The sequence below is a fragment of the Phocoena phocoena genome, chromosome 2 (assembly GCF_963924675.1).
Source record: "Phocoena phocoena chromosome 2, mPhoPho1.1, whole genome shotgun sequence".
Classification (NCBI taxonomy): Eukaryota; Metazoa; Chordata; class Mammalia; order Artiodactyla; family Phocoenidae; genus Phocoena; species Phocoena phocoena.
In genome coordinates this window covers 44,990,679-45,009,309 of record NC_089220.1, presented here as the reverse complement: position 1 = coordinate 45,009,309, position 18,631 = coordinate 44,990,679, and the positions used below count along the sequence as shown (strand labels likewise).

At 40.7% G+C, this 18,631-nt stretch overlaps 1 protein-coding gene across 1 annotated transcript in view; it reads left to right on the top strand.

The window, feature by feature from the left end:
- The first annotated feature begins 2,949 nt into the window (after positions 1 to 2,949).
- Positions 2,950 to 18,631, top strand: part of KTN1 (kinectin 1) — a 119,318-nt gene continuing 103,636 nt past the window's right edge. The window contains exon 1 of the mRNA XM_065871108.1: positions 2,950 to 3,022. The gene's annotated coding sequence lies outside the window, so the exon portion shown is untranslated. The remainder of the gene's footprint in view (positions 3,023 to 18,631) is intronic.

Here is an 18,631-nt window from a genome sequence, read left to right as displayed (position 1 = left end):
CATTCATATGTCTGGCACCTTGGTGGGGACAGTTGGAAGGCTGGGCCCAGCTGGTTCTCTCTTCCTCCCCATGTAGTCTCAAGGCCTCTCCACATGGTCTCTCCAGCAAGGTAGTTGGACTTCTCACATGGCAGCTTAGGGCTCTAAGATCAATGGTTCCAAGAGACAGGAAGTGAAATTGCCTGTCTCTTACAGTCTGGGCCCAGAAATTGGCACAGTGTTACTTCTGGCATATCCTATTAGTCACGTCAGTCACAGAGCCCTCCCAGAATCAAAGGGAGGGGCACAGATCCCACCTGTCCATGTAAAGAGTGGCAAATGATTTATGGTCACCTTTAGTCTGTTATGAAAGCATTTGAATGCCATATGGTTGAAGAGATTACATGTCAACGGGAACAATGCAGACCTCTCATAAGCACAGTTATGTGCCAGATGCTTTGTTAGAATAGCTGATTACATCTAGATCTCCAGTTGCAGATGTTTGTATAAACTTCCCCACTCCATTATTTGGGTGGAAAAGGTGGACCTGGAATCTTCTTTTTTCTTCCAGTTCTGTGAAATGCTTCTATTATACTTTCATCTCTGCCATCCCTGAAATGGTGGAGTAGGAGGTGTAATATGTTACTCATATATTACTCAAATCTCTACAGAACTCACCACTTCTGGGAAATCTTCCCTGGAAAAAGCAGGAATAGCCTGCTTTCTCTCTATCTGCTAGAGAGATCGGTACTGTGTGTCTTTAAAACTTTTCCAAAATTAGATAAAAGAGTTATTACACGCTAAAAGTCAGAAGGCAATCGCCAGTAAATTGCACTTGAGAAAGAGAGAGTGAGCAAGAAGGGAATACTCTTTAGGTAATAGTGTTACACTTTATCATTTTCAATAAAATTTAATTTCTTAGTTGTTAACCACTGGAGATACTTCAGATGTTGGGAGTGCTAATTGTTGTTAGCAAGTTAGTTGCTTCTTCAGTAACATTGAGAGTAGTAAGCAGCAACCAAGGTTAATTATATCTTAGGTTATTTATATCTGTTAATTATAGTTAATGATATTATATTATACTATACTTCAAAACTTAGAGGGCAGGTCTTAATTCCTAATAGGGCTTATCATGCATAACAGTTCTAGTAAGGCTTTGTTTTTACGTGAATAAATATGAAGCTTATACTGAAGGATGAAGTATCCAGGCACTTCCCTTTCAAAGTCAAAGTTCAATCACTCAGAGAAGTTGAAATAGCTGACACATTTACGCTTTTTTTTGTTTCAAACTATGGAACACAAAAATAAGTGATCCCTGACCATAAGAAGTGGTATATTTAGGGTAAACATGTCCCTAAGCTCCATCCACTTCTTGTCTTATGTACAAATGTACCTAAAAATTACTGTTTCTAAAATGACACTGAGGTTTTACTGAAATCATAAAAATGATAGAATTTTAAAATTCTAACCTAAAATCTGCTTTAGTACCAACCAGAGAAAATTAGATGGTTGTTTGTAGGCTAATCAAGAGTCCTTAAACTCCTCTATAGGAATGATACATTTCCCCTCTTTGTATTAAGAGACTAATGGCTACCCTCTTCAGTGAAGCTGGATCCTTTATCACAGGCTCAGGAGACAGCCAGAGGTTTAGAGATAGATTGCTTTGAGGGCACTGGAACCGCTGAGGTGCTGAGTAACCCTACTGAGAAAGAAAAAAGAGGGTGGCGCTTCTGGAATTAAAATAAGACAGAATGCATCACTGGAGAACACAGTGGCTGAAGACTGGCAGAATTCTCAACATCTCAGGCTACTACATACTGTTCAGTTTTCATGTGTACTTTGGAGGTGCTCTAGAAAGTTCTGACAAAAAATAATTAGAATTCAGATGTACAGTACATTTTTAGCCAGCCCATATAAAGGTGACCCTGGTGGTGCAGGAACTGTTGTGACGTTCATTACTTAAAAATTGGTCTTGTTCCCCTTTGTCAGTATGTAGAGGGAGGTGTTAGTGATGAGTCCTAATTTTATGTGTCTCTATCCACCTTCTAAAAGGTTTTGAATTATTTTGAGCTCTCATAACATTTGAGGAGAGCCTGTAGGTGTTTTGTATATGTTCTGGACAATGCCTAGCATTCTGCGAGAGATTGATAAGCAGTAAGTAATAAACACATCTCGTTTGCCAGTGGACCAGGAAGATATCTATCATTCTTTTAGTAAAGAGCAAACTAATAAGCAGGGATTCTGGCCAACCTTTCCTTCCCTCTGCAGCTTACAGTTATTTACTCGGGCTTAATGAATGGCCATCGGCTGGCAGACACAACAGCTTCACAATATTTGCACACAATTTATTTGGGTCCGTTTAAAATTTCTCTCTCTCTTTGGCTCCAGGGATGCCCGAAGGAGAATTCAGAGAGAAACTCTGGAGACAGAGGAACGGATGATTTCGTTTTCTAGTGATAAAAAAAAATCCATATATACACTAATATGTATAAAATGGATAACTAATAAGAACCTGCTGTATAAAAAAATAAAATAAAATTCAAAAATTCAAAAAAAGAAAATCATAAAGAAGAGAGAAAAAAAATATCCAGTCTGAGGGGCCAGGTTGGAGGGCCATGCAAGACGAAACCAGCTTTGGGGGAAGAACAGAGAGAGAGAGAGAGCAGGGCCCCCGGACGAAGGGAACTCCGCTGCGCCTCGAGCCCCAGAGCTCCCACCTTCCACCTAGCTGCGGGACGTCATCTCGGGAGGAAAGCCCCGGAATCCCGAGCCCGCCGAACGCTGGGACTTACCCGAGCGCGCGGGAGAGCTCGCGGGGGCCGAAGCGGCGACGCCTGTTCCTTTAAGGGGCCGGTCTCCGGGCACTGCCGGCCCAGACGCCGGGACGTGCCGGGGCCGCCCCGCCCCGAAACCGCCCGTTTCCTGCCGGGCGGCGCGACGGCACCTGAGGTACTGCGGCGGCGGCGGCCACTTGGAGCTGGCGGCTCGGGCTGTACTGCCGGCGCCGCCGCGTCTTTCTGGTATCCTTCCCCGGCCGCGCAGGGTAAGGGAGAGCGGGCCGCGCCGGGCCCAGGCTCCGGCCGCGGAGACCGCGGAGAGGGGAGGGTTGCGCCGGCCGCGGGGTCCCAGGCAGACGGGAGGGCCGCGTCGGGCCGGGGGGGGGGGGGCGGCGGCCGTGGGGCCGGGACACCGCCTGCCGCCGCCCCTGCCGGGTAGGCCTCGGGCGCCGGGTCGCCGCCGCCGGGCTCCTGCTTGGGCCGGGCCACCGAGGCTGGCGGGCTCCGAGCGGCCTCGCGGCCTCGCCGGGCCGCCGCGGGCCCGATCCCGGTTCCGCTGCGGCGTCTCGTCCGAGGACGTCTCCCGAGGGTGAGGTCGGCCGGAGAGGGCCTTGGGGTGACCGAGACACCTATTTTTAGTTGGGCGTGAGGGCCCCCGGGAAGGAAGGCGGATTACCGTATCCTCGGCCGGGGGACTGAGGGAGCGCGTCCCCGGAGGCCTCCCTGGGCGGGAGCTGGGCCACGCTTACGCCATGCTGGAATTCCAGCCCTCGCCGCTCTCGGGGTACTTGGTGAAGCGGCTTTCGGCCCTTCCAGTGCCCCCTTCCGCCGCCCTGTGCTCGCCCCCGGGTCCTAGAGAGGGGCGGTTGGCCATGGGAAAGCAGCGTGAGGGCAGAGTTTGGAAAAATCTGTGGACCGCTCTCGAGACGGGGGAAGTTATCCTTCCTCTCCCTGAGGGGTGTGTCTTCCTTACTGATTCCCCCTCCCCCCTTCAGTTTCCAACAATGAGATTTTTGGCGTTGGGGACCTCGGCAGAAAACCCAGCCGGCAGCCTAGAAAAGTCGTACGGTAATCCGACAACTGGTGTGGCATGTGCAGCACCGCGCGTCGGTCGTGAGGCAGCATGTGTACCAGAGACCGGCATCCCCAGACGCGGGGAGCGGCATCCTAACCTCGGCCAGCTGCACCCTGATTAGGTTCAAGAGCGGGCTGTTTAATCTTAGCTCTTCCTTGTGGGAGGAAGCAGGAATCTAAATTCATGGTTGCGCCTATTCCAGAAAAGGATTTCTTAGCAGGTATCTGAATAAGCACTGCTTAAAAAGCTGCAGTTGAAGTTAACTGTTCAAAGTTGTGCTTTTTTTGAGACGCTTTGTGGAAACCCTTGAGAAATTTAGACACCCGTAGCCTGCTAAAGGTAAACACCTTGGGGTGAACTAAGCATTCTGAATTGTGTAGGAATTGTCTTAAAGTTTGAATTCTTGGTTAATTAGGTTGCACTTCTCCTTACCTCACCTAGCAGGTGAATGGCATCACTGTCTCCAGTCTGGCTAAAGTAGTTGCTGATGAGACTGTTATTATTGTCCCAAGAATAACACTGGAGTACTCTTGAATTGCTCTGTGTTTTGGGTAGACATACCTTGCTATAAATACTTTCATATTTAATGTGTTCTCTGATAAACAAGCCCCCGCCCCGCCCCCGACTCCCCACATTCTCTTGTTTAGGGATCTAACAAGAAATAACTGGGTTTATTGTTTGTAGATTCTAAGGAAAATTCATTAATTCATCCCTCTTACCGTCCCCCCAACATTGAGTTAGAAATCTCTTCTAATTTTGCAGCCTTAGCAGTGTAACCAACTCTGTCAGGTGCACTTGGAGAGTGAAGTGTTCTATTTACCTTTGTGAGATTCATACTGAAACTTAAAATATAACAAAGCCTGATGAAATTTTTTCTTAAAAATATTAAACACTTTAAAATTATAAAGGGTATTGAGTATTATATAACCCTTTCTTGATGGCTCAGGGTCAACATGAAGAGCCATTAATTTATGAATTTGTTTCCAGTTTAGTATTTTCTGTATCCTCCTTTAATATCATAGTCTCTTCTGTTTGATGCAGGTGTTTTCATCTGTCTCTCACTCCAAGCCTCCTTCCAGTTTGTAGGCTTTAACCTGCTTTTAGTAGGGAGAACATTTTAATAATTAGATGTTAAAGGACAGCCAGTATGACTTTTATATTTTATTATTATTATTATTTTTGTGGTACACGGGCCTCTCACTGTTTTGGCCTCTCCCGTTGCAGAGCACAGGCTCCGGACGCGCAGGCTCAGCGGCCATGGCTCACGGGCCTAGCCGCTCCGCGTCATGTGGGATCTTCCTGGACCGGGGCACGAATCCGTGTCCCCTGCATCGGCAGGCGGACTCTCAACCACTGCGCCACCAGGGAAGCCCCAGTATGACTTTTATAAAGGGCCTGAGAAGTGAAGGCTTTTTTGAGGCTTAACTTTAAAGGACTTGTGTTAAGATTGATACTGTTGGGAACTTACCTTGAATTTTACTTGAAATGTATGGAAGGTGTATTTTTAATTGCATACTTATTATAATTTTTTATAGCAAAGAAAGTTTTAATCTAAAAGATCTCACAATACTTTGTAAAAAATTTAAGTTGTTAATAAACGTAATGGTATGGGTTTCTTAGGAATCTGACCTAATGTGTAAAAAGGAAATGAAGAGAGACAATGCTTTTCAAGAACATTCGAACGTTTGAGGATAACATCTTATAAGCTGCTTTTTCTGTGTACTGTTTATGTTTTTGGTTATTTTGAAGGTAAATCCAGAGGATACTTAGAGGCTAGAAGCAAGTAATTGTTTCTTTAGAAATGATCACTTTTATGCATAAATAAAGTTGAGTTTCATTGCTTCCTCTTTCAGTTTTTGTGAACATGACTTTGGGTGTTCTGATCATAAAAGTGTAGTTTATGTACAAAGCATAGGTTAAACATTGGTTTAGATAAGAATGTAAGCTATTTTTTTCTGTAAACAGAAAATTAAACAGTAAGAGGAAAAGCCTTTAGTACCATAACTAAGGAGTTTGATTTAACTTAACCTTCTCTATGTGAGCTCTAGAAAGAGAAAAGTAATGACAGTTAATAACTGTTTGCATGCCAGGGTGTTTAATTGGTGTTTAAATGGTTTTTTTGGTCTTTGAGTTTGATTGCAGTGTTATTTAGGCTTTTAAAATTAATTTTTAAAATGGTATACGTTTTTAATTGGTTTTAATCTTAAAAAGATAAAATAGGCAAAATAGTATACTTTTAGTACTAAGAATAGTTTTAGTAATGACTCCAGTAGGAAATCTAATATTCCTAGGAAATGTGTAAGAAGTGACCTCCTTTTAAAAAAGTTGTGCTTTAGTATTTCACCTATCACCTTAACTACTACAGGCTGATTAAGAACTTCTAACCTCAAGTCTAGTTTCAGCAAAGTGATTTGTACACTAAGTGGAACTTAAATGAATTGTTTATACTCCCCTCCTTCCAGGACATTGCTTTTTGGGTTTCTCTTCTCACTAATTGCTCTGCTCATTCTGTGTTTACGATTCGTTCTCATTCTTGAAGTGCTCAATCCTTGGTTCACTTTTCTTTTTATACTCCTCTGGTGATTTCATCCAGTGTCATGGCTTTAAATACCTATATGCTGATGGCTTCCATTTTTATATCTACAGCCCAGATTTACCTCCTGTATTCTGTACGACCTGTTCTGAATTTCTGTTTGGATGTAAAGTAGTAAACTCAAACTAAAATTCCATGTTCCTCTTTAAACCTGCTGTAGGGGCAGGCTGATCCATCTTATTAGATGGCAGCTCTATCCAGTATTCAGGTGAAAAGAAAAGTGGAGTCATCCCTGACTTATCTCACTCATACTTGGCATTCTTGGCTCAATCTTACCTTGAAAATATATCCAGAATCAAATCACTTCTTACCACCTCCATTGCTCATTAGGCTAGTCCAAACCAATCTTCGCTCTCTTGCCTAGATTTCTGCAGTTAACTTCTCATGGGTTTCTCTGCTTCTATCCTAGCTCTCTACAGTCTTTTTCAACAGAGCAACCAGATCATACCACTTCTTTCCTCAGAACCCTGTAGTGACTTCCCATATACAGAGTAAAATCCAAAGTACTTATGGTCTACAAGGTCTTACAGAATCTGGATACTCCTACTCTCCCCATCCTCCCTTAACCTCTCCTAAGTTAGCTACTATTCTACCTCTTGCTTATTTCAGCTGTCTTAGAGCCTTTACACTGGCTGTTACCCCTTCTTCAGTCATTTTTTCTGTAAGGTATCTACATGACTGATTGCCTTGTCTCCTTCAAGTCTTTGCTCTTGAAATGTTTTTCAAAACGATCTGCCTTCTATTTAAAGCTGCACTTCCCTACTTATGATCTCTGTACCCTGTTCTGTTTTACATAACAATTGTCACCTTTCAACAAACTATATAATTTCCTTGTTGATCGTGTTTATTATCTCTTCTCTCTGCCCCCAGATGTGCGCTATAACGTAACCTCTATGAGGACAGGGCTTTTTGTCTCCTTTTGTTTACTGATGGATTCTAAGGGTTTAGGGCAGTGCTTGGCACATAACAGGTGCTCAATAAAGATTTATTAAAGATGTGTTCATTACAAGTGAATTAAAATCTTTATCCTACAGTTTTTTGTTTTTTTTTTTAACTGTGATGCATACCTCATTTTTGGACACATGTAGTTTTCAGTTTGCTCCTTTCCTAGGAACAGTCAGAGAGCAGAAGAAAAGTGGCAGGGAACCTTTGGGAACCCCTTGGTGGAGGGAGTGATGTTTAAATGTGGCGGAGACCGTCTTACCTGTCTCACGCGATTAGGACTATTAGTTAGGTAATACAAAAAGTTGGTTAAAGCAAGAACTCGAGGTATCTGTGCACTTCGTTTTAATTTTAAGCATTTACTTACTTTTATTTGCCTCTCATTTTTTTTTTTTTTTTTGCTGTACGTGGGCCTCTCACCGTTGTGGCCTCTCCTGTTGCAGAGCACAGGCTCCGGACGCGCAGGCTCAGCGGCCATGGCTCACAGGGCCCAGCCGCTCTGCGGCATGTGGGATCTTCCCGGACCGGGGCACGAACCCGTGTCCCCTGCATCGGCAGGCGGACTCTCAACCACTGCACCACCAGGGAAGCCCTTGCCTCTCTTTTTTATTTGGATCAATCTCTTGTCTTTGAGTAGGGGGTCTCCTGATCTTTTTTCTATACATCATTCCTTAAAAGCGTAATTTCTAGTATTGCTTTTTTTTAGTGTAATGAAACATTCGAATTCAAAATCATTCTAGATTTTTCCAATCCTTATCAAGGCCTTCCAAAGGATTTAACTTAGTTTTCATAGAAATAACAGCTTTGTCTTTATTCTGTCATTTAATCGATTTATAGAAATAAGCAAATGTGTAGGTGAGTAGGTTGCTAGCCAGAAGCATTTAGCTTTCTGTAGACACTAGCCCATGTATTTTTAACCAACGGGAGAAATGTCGTTTAATCCAGTGAGAGGTCCTTTAAGATAGCTTCCATATTGAATAGTTTTCATGGGGGCCATAGGATCCTAGCTGCCTGCCATTACCAGAGGAGAATGTCATTTATCCACATTTCTTTATTTTTGGTTCTGAGTGACATCTGCAATTAGTTATCAGAACTTATATGACTTTTAGTAATTACATTGTCTGTCAAGAGACCTGATGTTATGCTATATTCTCACTGGAAAATGTGGGATGATCATTATTTACTCTTACACATGAGTCATTTAAGTTGCTAAGGGAACAGTTTGGTCTGGAAGTCAGTAGTTAGGAGATCTGCAGGTCTTAGACCTTATTAATTCTAAGGTTTGTGCAAATTTCTTATTGCTCAGTTCTTTAATTGTATAATGTGTGGTGTAAGTGGAAAGAGTGTGGGTGCTAGGGAGTCTGAAGAACTTGGGTTTGAATTTGGCTTTGCTAGTTAATACCACTTACTGTATGTGTGGATTTACTTGCAGGAAACTCATTTGCCTTGCTTATATTATCTTAGTAGTTGCTACATAAGTGATAGCTAACATTAGAGTGCTTATTTGTTGTAAGGCTTTGTAAATACTTTATGTATAGTATCATATTTATCCTCTCTGCAACCTTATGAGATAGATAGTATTTGGTGGAAACGAGGGAGGCAGGTTAAATAATTTGTCCAAAGACACAGAGCAAATAAAAGGAGGAACCTGAATTTGAACTAGATATTCTGACTCTAGAGCCCATTCTCATACATTGAGTTGTTTCGTAAGAATGCTTTCTGAAAAAAAGAGTAAGGCACTTGTCCATGTGCAATTGTCTGATGTTAGGTATTAGAAAGCTACCTTAAGGTTATAAAGATTTCTTTCCCCTGGAGTTAGAGGATTAACTCTTAAAGCTAGTGACTTAAATTTGAGAACTTAAAGTTTTCCAAGGAGAGAAAATAGTAAAAGCCATTTAAAACCAAATGCTATAAAGTGTTTTATAGAGAAAGCAATAGGTAGACTATGATCTTTTTAATTTACAAGAAAATTTTTCAGTCTTAATTCCTGTGTATCTGCGTTATGAGTTTTACTGCCGTGTGATCTTGTAGGCATTGCTCAGTGGTTATTTCAGAAAGGCCAACCCTGATTACCAGAATGAATGTTCTCTTTATTCTTTGTCTCAGCCTTATTTTTCTTCACTTCATGATCAGTTATTACCTAACATTATAATATATGCTTGATATCTGTTTCACCTCTAAGAATATAAGCACTATGAGGCGGGAACTTTCTTGCTCACCACTGTGAACTATATTTCTCGCACTTAGGAAGTGCTCAGTTTAATGAATGAATCAATTGCCTGATGTTTGAAAATGATTGGGACTCATTGAGCCTTCTGCTTTACTTGTCATTTTTTTTTTCAAATATGGATACTTTAATAGGAAATATTATATAATTATTTCAGGTCACAGTTTTCATTTTTTTGAAAAAGTACTTCATAATTTAACTATAAATTACCTACATGGCAATTGTATAAGTGAGGAGCTAGATATATCACGTATTTTAAGGAACTCTCCATATCTAGCCATATTTAAATGACAGATCTGGAGTAAGAAATAATGATTAAAAAAAAGCATTGTCCAAATACAAAAAGGCATGTAATACGTTCCTTTAAGACTTAAATAATGACTTAGGAAAGTCGTATCATTCCTTTCAGACACCACTGATTAAACAGATCATGAGAAAGTCAAACTAATAATGTTAAAATTTGCATGTATTCAAACAAACAAACTTGAGGCTAGAATTTGAATCTTCTTGACTTGGATTACTGCTAATTTTGCCAATTGCTTTACTTGTCATTTGTGCCATCTGCCTTCTCCATTAGCATGGCTAGTTGATTTACGTGCAATGCCATGGAAAGTGAGACTTCAAGAATAAGGGTTTCAGGTTTACTCTTGGGAGTGGGATGGCAAACAAAATTTAATGCACAAATTTCAGCCAAAGTACTTCTTAGTACTAGTTAATCTTGTTGATCAGCAATGTAAGTGTTCTGAGTGAAATATATACATAAATTATTTAGTGATTGCATATGTTTACATCTGGTTACCTTTGAAGTAAATTTGAACAAGCTAGGCTGTACTTCGAAAGCTCTCCAGTGTTCTGAATGCTATGTTGTTGAACATTTAAAGTGTTTCCTTAAATTTTTTAAAAAATAAATATATTTTTATTTATTTATTTTTGGCTGCATTGGGTCTTTGTTTCTGTGCGCGGGCTTTCTCTAGTTGCGGCAAGCGGGGTACTCTTCGTGCGGTGCTTGGGCTTCTTATTGCAGTGGCTTCTTTTGTTGCGGAGCACGGGCTCTAGGCGTGGGGGCTTCATTAGTTGTGGCACACGGGCTCAGTTGTTGTGGCTCGTGGGCTTAGTTGCTCCGTGGCATGTGGGATCTTCCCGGACCAGGACTTGAACCCATGTCCCCTGAGTTGGCAGGCGGATTCTTAACCACTGTGCCACCAGGGAAGTCCTTTAAATTTTTAATATCCATGCACAGGTTGAATTCATTTGTGTGCTTTTGGCCTGTACTTGATTAGTTTATTGGGAAGTCATGTTCATTTGAAATGTGTTCCATAATTATTTTACATAGTTTTCCTAACCTGGATATCTCAGGTTGGCTGAACATGATTTCTGTGAAGTGAATTTCTCAAGCTTCTCATATGATTTGGTATTTTCATTTCCGGGTATAGTTTCAGTTACTGTGGTGTATAATCCCTTTTGGTGTCTTTTTTTTTTTCTGTTTTGTTTTTGAACACTGTAAATGGGATCCTTCTGTATGAGTTTATTTGCAACTTCCTTTTTCTCCTCAACTTTATTGTCCAAATATTCTTCCACCATCTTGTATATAGCTCTAATTCATTCACTTTCACTTCTACCTGGAATTTCATTGTATGTATATTTGCCACCTTGTTTATTATCTGTTGATGGGCTCTTGGGTAGTTTCCAGTTTTCTTTTGCTATTATAAACAGTTCTGCTATGAATACCTTATATAGGTCTCTTGGTGCATTTGCATCCGTACTGTCTCTAGTATCGTGTTTTAAAAAACTTCTGTTACTACTTGCAATAAGAAATAAATTTTACGTTATGAGACTCAATACATTATCAGATGTATACATATGTAACAAAGTTTCTTGGGAAAAAACCTCATGTGATACTAGTTTGTTTCATTAAGAATAGGAATGCCAATCAAGACCCACTGAGTTGATTCTTGCTACCCACTAATGTTGAGATTTGCAGTTTGAGTAAATTGTGTCGGACCTTATACCTAGATAGGAGTGGAATTGCTGAATTGTAGGAGGGGTACATTTTCAGCCTTACTGTAGGTAGCGCTGTGTTGTTTTCCAATATAATTGTACCAGTTTATTCTCCTCACTAGTGTATACATGTGATGGCTCCGCATTCTGGTCTATACAGTTGACCCTTGAAAAACTCGGTGGGGTTCGGGATATTGACCTCTGTGCAGTTGAAATTCTGCCTATAATTTATAGTTGGCCCGCCATATCTACCCTGTTCCTCTCAATCCATGGTTTGGCATCCACAGATTAAACTAACTGCACGTTGTATAGTACTGTAGTATTTACTATTGAAAAAAATCTGTATATAAGACCCTCACATTTCACTCCCATGTTGTTCAAAGGTCTACTGTACTTGATGTTGGTAAATACTAAAGTTAGACAGCTTGTTGGGTTGAATTGATATCTCGTAGTTTGTGCATTTTTGCTTACTGAGGGGAGATGTCTTTTCAAATGTTTCCTGGCCATTTTTGTTTCCTTTTCTCAGAAATGACTGTTGGGTTTGTTTTTCTTTTTGATAGGAGTTCTTTATATGTTCTGAATACTAATTCTCTGCGGATCATGTATCACAAATGTCTTCCCATTTTGTGGCTTGTCGTTTTCACTTTTGTATGGTTTCTTTGTTAATAAAAGTTAAACATTTTAATTTAGTTGAATTTCTCAGGATTTCCCTTTTATGGTTTGTACTTTGTGTCTTGTTTAAGAAATCCTTTCCTACCTCAAGGTTATAAAGGTATTCTTTCTTGCATGTTGTGGTATAAAGTTCAGTGTTGCCTTTCATAACTGTTTTCCCAGGAATTGATTTTTGTTTCTTCCCTTCTATGCTGCTGTTTTCTTTTCTCCAAAGTTCCACTACTTAGCATTTCAGTTTTTTTTTAAGGACTAAAATGTGTGAATTTAGTAGATACTTTGAAATAAATCTTTTGAGTTATTAGTATTATGTATTGTCCACACCTTGCTTTTAGAGTCATTGGTAAGTAATTATGTTAAGAATGTTAAGGTATGGATAGTTATCTAGTAAACTTGGAAGTCTTCACTCTCCCCCAACGCCCATATGACATTATAGATTTGTAAATAATCAGGGAAGTCAAGTCATTGTTTGCATGTGGTTTTCTTAAGTTGTTATGGACATTTGTTGTGAAGTAGTCTGGTTATTTTCTTAAAGTTGCAGCTCTTTGTGCTTGGTATTTTGCAGTTTTACCGTAGTGCACTGTGACTGTGGACCTATTTCTCTATATCCGACTAATACTCAGAGTATACATAGAATCTGAGGAATCAGATCTTTCTTCAGTTTTGGAAAATTCTCAGCTATTTAAATAATGCTTCTTTTATTTTTACTTTTCTTCTCTTTTGGTAGACCTGTGTTGGAGTTTTTTATTCTCTGTGTATTTTAATTGCTCTTTCAGTTTTTTTAAAAAAAACTTCCTATGCCTTATACCAGGTGAATTTGGTACAGTGTAGCAATTTACTTTTTTTCCTCTGCTATGGTCCAGCCTAGAGTTTATTCTGTCTATTGAGTCTACATGCCAGTATTTACAATTTTCATTTCTTTTTTTTTTTTTTTCGGTGGCGGGCCTCTCCCGTTGCGGAGCGCAGGCTCAGCGGCCATGGCTCACAGGCCCAGCCGCTCTGCAGCATGTGGGATCCTCCCGGACTGGGGCACGAACCCACGTCCCCTGCATCGGCAGGCGGACTCTCAACCACTGCGCCACCAGGGAAGCCCATACAATTTTCATTTCTTAGATTTGAAATTGCTTTTTCATATATACCTGCCTGTTTCAGTTCTCTGTTTTTGTTTTATAACCGTTGTGCTATTTTATGAAAAGATTCCTTTATCTCTCGGACATCTTCAACATGTTCAAATTTAAAAATTTTTGTCAGGGCTTCCCTGCTGGCACAGTCGTTAAGAATCCACCTGCCAATGCAGGGGACATGGGTTCGATCCCTGGTCTGGGAAGATCCCACATGCCGCGGAGCAACTAATCCCGTTCACCACAGCTGCTGAGCCTGTGCTATAGAGCCTGCGAGCCACAACTACTGAGCCCACGTGCCACAACTACTGAGCCCACGTGCCACAACTACTGAAGCCCACGTGCCTAGATCTAGCCTGTGCTCCACAACAAGAGAAGCCACTGCAATGAGAAGCCTGTGCACTGCAACAAGGAGTGGCCCCACTCTCGCAACCAGAGAAAAGCCCACGTGCAGCAACGAAGACCCAATGCAGACAAAAATAAAATAAAATAGGGCTTCCCTGGTGGCACAGTGGTTGAGAGTCCGCCTGCCGATGCAGGGGACGTGGGTTCGTACCCCGGTCTGGAAAGATCCCACATGCCGCGGAGCGGCTAGGCCCGTGAGCCATGGCCGCTGAGCCTGCGCGTCTGGAGCCTGTGGTCCGCAGCGAGAGAGGCCACAACAGTGAGAGGCCTGCGTACCACAAAAAAATAAATTAATTAATTAAAAAATTTTTTTTGTCAGACTGTTTCATAAAACTAATACCATCTGGTGTGAATTCATGTTTTTATTGGTTTTTTTTTTTTCTTCCTCATCATTAGATTTCTTCCTATGTTTTGGATTATTGGTTTATTAAGTTCATTTTAAGTGGAGTTTTTTTTTTTTACGCTTTTCTAAGTGATCATTCCCACCCCCACCTCCAAATTATTTATTTATTTTTTAACCATTTCTGTCTGGCCCACTCTTCCTCTAGTTGCAAGCTAGGTTTATTCTGGGACAGTTAAAAGAAAAATGCAAGGTGGAAAGTGTTTCTAATGTGAAATCATGTACTGAGAAAGAGGGAGATAAGGATGTGTGTGTGTGTGTGTGTGTGTGTGTGTGTGTGTGTGTGTGTGTGTATATAGAGCGAGAGAGCAAGAGCACATGCTCATGTTTAGAAGAGTATTGAATGAAATTTTTAAAAAATGACAGTTTGTTATGGGGGAGAGGAACACAGTGTAGAAGAGCACTACACTATGTTCTGAATTTTCCTTTTTCTTTAGACCTGACTTTGGAGCCATGTAAATGTTTTACATAATTATTAAAATTTTTTTTAGATCTCTAAAAATTAAAAGTAAAACAAAATAAATGAATTTTACATGTATTCACTTGGTGGATACCAGAGTAAAACTACGCCAAGTGACTTTAAAAGACAGTGACTCGACTCACTGATGATATTCCCCCTGAAATAGACCCTGGGAAGAGAGTGCAGGAAGGATGGCAAAGAAGGAAAACAAGTCTTGAACTATTATAATTTTGGTGGCAATGTATACATTGTATTTCAGTACTGTGTAATGTGTGTATTGTGGGCTAATTGAAATGAGTGAATATATTGGTTTTGTTGAAAACAAACTTTTAGCATTATTTAAAGAAGATGTAGTTTTTTTTTTAATACTTATGATGTGGAGCATTTTTAAAAGGCTTTATTGAATTTGTTACAATATTGCTTCTGTTTTATGTTTTCGTTTTTTGGCTACAAGGCATGTGGGATCTCAGCTCCCCGACTAGGGGTCAAACCCGCACCCCCTGCATTAGAAGGCGAAGGCTTAACCACTGGACTGCCAGGGAAATCCCTTTTTTTTTGCATTACGCGGGCCTCTCTCACTGTTGTGGCCTCTCCCGTTGCGGAGCGCAGGCTCCGGACGCGCAGGCTCAGCGGCCATGGCTCACGGGCCCAGCCGCTCTGCGGCATGTGGGATCTTCCTGGACCGGGGCACGAACCCGTGTCCCCTGCATCGGCAGGCGGACTCTATCAACCACTGCGCCACCAGGGAAGCCCACAAAACCCTGTAGTACTAAATTTGAGTAGACGCCTCTGTATGCACTCATGCAATAATTTAACTTATTGAAATGTATGCATTTTCTGGCCCTGTTGACTTAAAAGGCCTAGAAACAGTAACCAATTCAATAATAGCACTCTTGATGCTCACATTGTGGTCTTTAAATACCTTTTCACAATAAAAGTAAACTAGTGCTCAGAATGGGCATTTTCCAAGTCTGAGGCAGGAAATGTAGGAGATGAGCCTGCATATATTAATTATCAATAGTACCACAAGCTCAGAGGCTTGCAATGACACACATTTGCACCACCCCCTTAACTGGGTCCTCTGCTACAGGGTTTCACAAAACTGCTATTATGGTGTTGTCCATGGCAGGGGTCTCATCTGAAGTTCAGCTGGGGAAAGATCTGCTTCCAAGTTCATGTGGTTGTTGGCAACATTCAGTTCCTTGGAGGGTGCCCAACTGAAAGCCTTAGTTTCTTGTTGGCTGTTGTCTGGGAGGCTGTTCTTAGGTCCTTGCCTCATGACCCTCTCCATAGGCAGCTTACAACATGGCAGCTGCTTTCTTCAAAGCCAATAAGGGAGAGAAAGAGTGACCTATTAACAGGGGTTACAGTCTTATGTAATATAATTATGTATATGTAATCATTTTTAACATTCTGTCACCTTTGTCATATTTTACTGATTAGAAGCAAGTCATAGGTCCCACTCATACTTAATGGAGGGGATTGTACAAAGGTGAGCATGCCAGGAGAGCAACTTGAGTTTCTTTTTTTTTTTTCCTAGAATGTCTTGTCAGAAAGCAATAGAGCAACTAAAAACTATGAAGGTAGTGTCAAAACAACCTAGGAGCCATCCTGAATAAGATCCCATTGGTCAAAAGGGGGACAATTTCATTATATGCAGATGATATGATACTATATATAGAAAACCCTGAAGACTCCACATAAACACTACTAGAACTGATAAATGAATTCAGCAAGGTAGCAGGATATAAGATTAACGTACAGAAATTGGTTGTGTTTCTTTACACCAACAATGAAATATCAGAAAGGGAATGTAAAAAAAACAATGCTTTTAGATATCGCAGCCCCCAAAATAAAATACTTAGGAATAAGCCTCACCAAGGAGGTGAAAGACTTATATGCTGAGAACTGTAAAACATTAATAAAGGAAATTGAAGATGATGCAAAGAAATGGAAAGATACCCCATGCTCTTGGATTGGAAGAGTTAATATTGTTAAAATGGCCATACTACCCAAAGCAATCCACAGATGTAATGTGATCCCTATCAAATTACCCATGACGTTTTTCACAGAACTAGAACAAATAATTTTAAGATTCATATGGAACCATAAAAGACCAGAATTGCCAAAGCAATCCTGAAGAAAAAGAACAAATTGGGAGGCATAACCATCCCAGACTTAAGACAATACTACAAAGCATGGTACTGGCACAAAAACAGGCATATGGATCAATGGACAGAATAGAGAGCCCAGAAATAAACCCACACACCTACGATCAATTAATCTTCAACAAAGGAGGCAAGAATATACAATGGGAGGGGATTCCCTGGCGGTCCAGTGGTTAGAACTCCATGCTTCCACTGTAGGGGGGTGCAGGTTTGATCCCTGGTTGGGGAACTAAGATCTCGCACGTTGCGCGGAGCAGCCAAAAAAAAAAAGGAATATACTATGGGAAGAAGTCTCTCCAGCAAGTGGTGTTGGAAAAGTTGGACAGCCACATGTAGATCAAAGAAGTTATAATGTGCCCTCTCACCATACACAAAAATAAACCCAAAATGGCTTAAAGACTTAAACATAAGACATGATACCATAAAACTCCTAGAAGAGAACATAGACAAAACATTCTTCGACATAAATTGTACCAGTGTTTTCTTAGGTCAGTCTCCCAAGGCAATAGAAATAAAAGCCAAAATAAACAAATGGGACCTAATCAAACTTACAAGCTTTTGCACAGCAAAGGAAACCATAAACAAAACAAAAAGACAACCTACAGAATGGGAGAAAATGTTTGCAAATGATGCTACTGACAAGGGATTTATTTCCAAAGTATACAAACAGCTCATACAACTTGACAACAAAAAAACAAACAACCCAATCGAAAAGTGGGCAGAAGACCTTAATAACATTTCTCCAAAGAAGAAATACAGATGACCCATAGGCACGTGAAAAGATGCTCAGCATTGCTAGTTATTAGAGAAATGCAAATCAAAACTACAATGAGGTACCACCTCATGCCGGTCAGAATGGCCATCATTACAAAACCTACAAATAGCAAATGCTGGAGAGGGTAGGGAGAAAAGGGAAGCTTCCTGCATTGTTGGTGGGAATGTAAGTTGGTGCAGCAACTATGGAAAACAGAATGGAAGTTCTGCAGAAAACTAAAAAAAGAATTACCATATGATCCAGCAGTCCCACTCCTGGGCAGATATTCACACAAAACTGTAATTCAAAAAGATACAAGATACACGTGCCCCTATGTTCATAGCAGCACTATTCACAGTAGCCAAGACGTGGAAACAACGTGAATGTCTTGACAGATGAATGGATAAAGAATAAGTGGTACATACATACAATGGAATACTACTCAGCCATAAAAAGAAGTAAATGATGCCATTTGCAGCGACATGGATGCAATTAGAGATTATCATACTAAGTGAAGTAAGTCAAAGAGAAAGACAAATACCATATGATATCACTTATATGTGGAATCTAAAATATGACACAAATCAACCTATCTTGGGAACAGAAACAATCAGGCATGGAGAATAGACTGGTGGTTGCCAAGTGGGAGGGGGTCGGAGAGGGTTTGATTGGGAGTTTGGGATTAGCAGATGCAAACTGGTATATATAGAATGGATAAACAACAAGGTCCTTATAGCACAGGGAGCTATATTCAATATCCTGTGGTAAACCATAATGGAAAAGAATATGAAAAAGAATGTATATATGTGTGTAACTGAGTCACTTTGCTGTACAGCAGTAATAAACACAACATTGTAATTCAGCTGTGCTTCAATAAAAAATAAATTAAAAAAAGGGACAATTTGGACATCAGTAAAGAAAATAACTAATGAATTGAAACAAGTCAAGTATGTTTAATCCTTGAGTTTGTAATGATGCTAAAACTTAAATACTTTAGTTGCTCTTGGGCTAACTCATTATTTTGACAGTTTTGATAAGTAAAGAAAAATAAGCATTTATCCTA